This window comes from Leopardus geoffroyi, chromosome B4 (genome assembly GCF_018350155.1).
Source record: "Leopardus geoffroyi isolate Oge1 chromosome B4, O.geoffroyi_Oge1_pat1.0, whole genome shotgun sequence".
Classification (NCBI taxonomy): Eukaryota; Metazoa; Chordata; class Mammalia; order Carnivora; family Felidae; genus Leopardus; species Leopardus geoffroyi.
The window spans coordinates 123,451,300-123,457,299 of NC_059341.1; positions in this window are offsets into that span (position 1 = coordinate 123,451,300).

Consider the following 6,000-nt stretch of genomic DNA (forward strand, 5'->3'; position numbering starts at 1 on the left):
TTTAGTTGGCATCACCCAGTCATCCAAGCTGGAAGTCATCCTTGGCTTTTTGATCTTATCCAAGACTCCTCATATTCTCTCATTCAATCAATTGCTACATCCTATCAGTTTTACCTCCATATTAGGTATTAGATCGATTCATTGCTTCCCTTTCTCTTTTGCTGCTATAGTTTAAGCACTGGTCAACCGTCACTTTGACTTTTGCAAAAATCTTGTAAGTGTTCTCCCTACAGCTGCTCTGTCTGCTCTTTGCTTACAGTTGACTCAGAGTTCACCTTAGACCTTGTCACTTCTAGTTAAAATGCTTCAGGGACTTGCTAGTGATTACAAACAAAGCTTGAGCTCCCGAGCATGGCCACACAAAGCTCCGGTGACCAGCTCTCACCTGTTTCTCCAGTCTTATCTCTCACTTCTGCCTCCTTGGCACTTACCAGTTAAAAAATTACTTTCTAGGCAACATGAGGGCTCTCCTGGCTTTTGAGTTTGCTCAAAACGACCTCCCTGCTTGGAATGCACTTTTCCACTTTTCTCATTTGATTTTAATTTATTCTTGAAGATTCACCTGAGGTATTACCAGTTAAAGAAAGCCTTCCAAGAATAGCTCATACCTGGACAGAATTCCGTCCCCTGTAGTATCCACACCTACTTCTATCACAGGCTTACCACACTATATTGCAGCAATGTATTCACAAGTCCTTCTCTATCTACTCAGCCATAGGTCACAGGATGGCAGGGATGCTCTCATTCTTATCTTCAAATTCTCACTCCATATGCAAGACAGGTATCAGCTTCTCAATCAGACTTCTTTCAGGGAAACCATTTCCCAATTAATCACTCTGGAAACCCAAGCTTGACTAGAGTACTCAGGTAGAAGTCAGATACACTCAGCCCAGAAATCTGTCTAAAACAGTCCCTGTAAAATAATTCTTTAACTCAGGTTTCATTGAATGTGAATGAACATGTTCTTTGAAGTGGAGACTGCATCTAGGTTACATAACAATTAACACAAACTTAATCATATGTGACCATGGAGGCTATTAATTTCTAATTTCTCCTTGGTAAGAATTTGCTAAAATCTCTTGCCTAGGTGGGGCTGAGGAATTGTCTCTGTTCTGGTCTGGTCCAGATGTGTTTTTCCTTTAATTTTACACTTTCTGCTGATCCTATTCTGGGGTCTTATGTTATTATGGTCTCTGGTGTTTACATGCAAGCCTCATTCCATTTACTACCATGATCCCTATTGGAAAGAGAAGGCTCATCCTCTTTGTCTAGTGCTTGTTCAGTGTCCATCTCCAGGGTAGAAATAGGATCTGCACCATCTACATTTAAGGAGGTTGTTTTTCTCTAGCATTCTGCCAAATGTTCTCTGACAGCTCCTAATTCTCTAGGTCCTTTTCTTCTCCTTTCCCTACACAACCATAACAGAGAGTGAAGGAGATAGGTAAAGGGAATGAGGAGACAGATTTGTTTTCTAATGGCCTCATAAATTGGGTTGTTGCATTTAATAAACAAAAAACCCAAGATGCCCAGTTACATTGAAATTTTAGAAAAACCATGGTTTGTTATTTTTATAATATTGTGTCATGCAATATTTGAAAAACAGTTACAGTAAGGAAAAAAATCTATTATTTATCTAAGATTCAATTTTATTTTATTTTGTATTTTATTTGACAATATACTCTTAAGTTGTACTCTTAGACACACTTCATGTACATATTAAATAATTAAGAATATTTTTCACTTGCATAAGGAAATACCTTCACTCCCACTTTTCCTAAAGCAAAGATGCCTTCTTGTCTATCTTTAATTTCTCTATATGGAACAGGAGTCCATAAAATAGTTATTTTCTTCTTTTTTAAAACATTTTTTTATGTTTATTTATTTCTAAGAGAGAGAGAGGCAGAGTGCAAGCCGGGGAGGGGCAGAGAGAGAGGGAGACACAGAATCTGAAGCAGGCTCCAGGCTCTGGGCTGTCATCACAGAGTCCGACACGGGGCTTGAATCCACAAGCCGTGAGATCATGACCTGAGCCGAAGTCAGATGTTTAACCGACTGAGCCACCCAGGCGCTCCTTTTCTTCTTAATTCTATAGTTGGAAAACAACATCACAATTACGATGACACCTGGCATCTGGCACTACGTCTGGATTTTTGGGACTGAGGAGTATTGGGTTCTGTGGGAAACCAGAGGGCACGTGCTCCCTGTGAAGGTGATGTTGCGACTCAGTCTTAGTGTTGCCATTTGACAATACAGGTTCAGTGTTTTAAGACTCTGGTTTTTTTCTCCCCAAAGAAATGCCAGATATCTTGATTTAATGTGAAAAGTCCAGCATTTTAATCATTGATAACTAATTCAACTGTTAATGGAAACAAATGAGCCCAAACTGAAACACACACACGCACACACTCTCTGCACTTGAGATCCCCCCTCTCTTCCGGTGTTCATCTTGCTTCTGCTGGAGTCCTGCACTTTGCCTTGATGTCTTGAGGCAGAGGGACAAAAGTTAATCTCTGAAAGAGGCAATTCTGGGGGAGTTTCTGAGGAAAATGGCCCCTCCGTGGGACAGAAACACAGGTGTCATTGTAGCAAGATTTTTCTACACATTTCCCCCCCTGAGTTTTCTCTTTTGCTGTCCCCCAGTTAAGCAGGGAGTGAGATCTTGCTTCCCTTTCTCAGGAAGTTTTATGGAAGAGAACAAAGGATGTAAACAATGACCTTTTCTAGCTTTTGTTTTCAAAGTTCCATTCCATTGAGGACATATTCTAAGGCTGTAGTCTAGAGAGTTTGAGAGCAAGAATGGCCCTGAGGGAACCATAAAGAGTGAGATTCTTCCAGACTAAAAAAAAATAATTCTCAGACAGTAGAAAGGGGCAGAGGTTTGTGGTTTCTGCGAGCAGTGGACAACATCCTTCTCCTCACCATCCCTCCCTGGCAGTGCTTCAAGGAGGTGGCTGGATCCCAGAGGGAACAGTGGCTGAGGAGACCAAGAGTAAACACTGAGCTCCCCAGAGGCACATCACAATCCCACGACCTGAGGGAACCATCTGAATGGAAAAAACACAAATCACAAAGTGACTCAATCTCTACTGTGATTGGTGAATAAAGGGGCTTCACTTTTGCTGGGTGCTACTTAAGTCCTCAGAACTTATCTAGTGCCAGGTGGGAGAGGAAACCACAAAATGACCATGGTTGAATAACTGCATACTGTAATGGGGACTTAGAACTGAAATCAGTTAATTTCTTTTTTTTTAATGCTTATTTATTTTTGAGAGAGAGAAAGGGGCAGAGAGAGAGGGGGACAGAGTCTCCGAAGCTGGCTCTGCACTGACAGCAGAGACCCTGATGTGGGGCTCGAACTCACAAATCATGAGATCATGAACAGAGCCAAAGTTGGACATTTAACAGACTGAGCCACCCAGGCACCCCCTGAAATTAGTTAATTTCTAAAACACAAAGGAATAGGCACGAAGAAATAGGAATATTCACCTCAGTGTATGGACAGAGGTTCTCATTTACAACCCCTTGCTACTTCCCAAATAAATGTGTAATGTACAAATAACATTATTTGTACCTATCTGGAGGCAACAGCTAAGATTTACTAGTCAGACATTTCTCCTCATTCAATATATAGGGCACACTTAGTCAAGGTTGGACTTTCTCATAGACTAAAATATAAAAACATAGAAACCCTTGGATTACTTGGCATAAGAAATGTATATGCTTTTGCCTTACCACTAGGTAACTCACCTAGATTACTATTTGCTAACCTCCTGACCTCCTGATGTATGTCCCCCCAAACAAGTGAGGAGTGTTAGCTATACTTAGTACGTGTCTGTAGTTTAGCACTTAAAATTAATCTTCATACCAAACGAACTTATGATATAATAATAATGATAATAATAAATATGACATGTAATAATAATAATAAAATTATTATGTTATGATAGTATGTCTAATAATTTGTTATTAAATAATTATTATTAAATCTTATTTTACAAATGAGGAAACTAAAGCACAAGAGGTTAAATAACTCATAGTCAAGATGACACAGCTGAAAGTTCTAGAACTAAGACTCAAACCTGAATGCTTTGACTGGTTTCCAGAGCAGAACTTCAAAACTGCCCCTCCCCATCTGCTGTCAGGCTATTCCTGCTTCCTGAATGCTCTGGATTTGACCAGGTTAGTCTCCCCATTCTATGCTCTCAGGCTCCATATATGTTTCCTTCGTGATGTTTCTCAGAGTTCACAAGGGTTTGATTATTTTCTGTCCCCTCTAGGTTGTGGACATACAAAGGCAGGGATACTGGGAAGGTTTGCCTTACAGAGGCCAAGACAGGTAGCTATCTCTCCACACCCTTCTTCCTCTTGTCCACAATGATAGAATTATCACTCCCAGGCACATGACTCCCAGCTCTCTACATCACCCAGCCTCCCTTGTATTTGTGTGTGGCCACATGATTAAGTTTCTGCAAATAGATGTGGGCACAAATGATGGATGTCACTTTAAGTTTTCCTTTCCATTCTTGCCAGCTGGAATCAATTGTGATCCAGTGTCCACCATAGGAGGATGGATGGCCAAGCCTCCAGAGAATGGCAGAAGTGGGGTAAGAAACCTGGGTCTCCAAATGACCAAGTGGAGTAAAGCTACCCACCAGCCTGAGTCTTACCTCAAACTATTACATGAGAAAGAAATTCACTTCAATCTTCTTCAAACCACTGAATTATTTTGGTTCTCTTTGTTATGGTAGCCTAGCCTCACTCTAAATCTCCACTGTATTTCTGGAAATCTGCAAAGTGTTTGGCACAGAGCAGAGGCTCAACATGTATTGGTAGGGTAACCCACTGAATTTGTTGAGTAACCAACATGAATAATTGTCTGTGCACCAAAACTCCTTGAAAGTTGGGACTGTGTCTTCCACTTGTTTTCGTCCACATCAAACATAGCATTGAGCATACAGTAGGTGTCCAAACAATGAATAGATAAATGAGGAAGAGAGAAATATTGGGTATGCATGTGTTCACATTTGTATGTCTTGTCACATTTTGCCAGTAACGGAAATACTTTTCAAATAGTTATAATTTATTTTTTTTCAAATAGTTATAATATATTCTTACATGAAAAGCAATTCAGGGGTCCTGGGGTAGCTCAGCTGGTTAAGTATCTGACTCTTGGTATCAGCTCAGGTCATGATCTCACAGTTGTGAGAACAAGCTCTGCACTGGGCTCTGTGCTGAGCATGGAGCCTTCTTAGTATTTTCTCTCTCTCTCTTTCTCTCTCTCTCTCTCTCTCTCTCTCTCTCTCTCTATCAATTAATCAATCAATATTTTTTTTTAAAAAAGAAAAGCAATTCAACCAGAAGTTCATGTAAGAAGTTCATTCATGTAGATTAATTTTCAAACCAAAATAATTGGGAAGAGGTGAGGCACGATATTATGTTTAATGCACTTGCAGTTACGGGACCTGGATTCTAGTTACATTTCTATGTCTGTGATCTTAGGCAAATCACCCAGTTACCCAGGCGTGTTTGCACATCTACATATTCATGAAATGAATAAAAAAGTGTGTTCATCTGGATATATTCATGAAATGAATAAAAATGTTTCTTCTTGAAGATTCCTTCTAGTTCTAAAAAGTCTACGATTCTATATACTACACTTTTTATTTTCTGGCAATACCTTGCCTCACATTCTTTAGATTCCAATTCCAGTATAGGTTTCAGAATACTATATATACTATATATACTAATATACTCTAGTAGTTTCTATATATACTATATATACTAATATACTCTAGTAGTTTCAGGATACTGCCTTTGCAAAGGCAGGCACTGCAGCTTAGAGAAGTTCAGTAACTTGCCCCAGGATGCACAGCTAATAAGGTGCTGAGTATTAATGACTATTCTGTGGTTCATACGAATGATTATTTTCATTTTTTCATTACTACATAATGAAGTCTTACTCTGGGCCAGGCACTGCGCTTAGTGTACTTAACATTCATG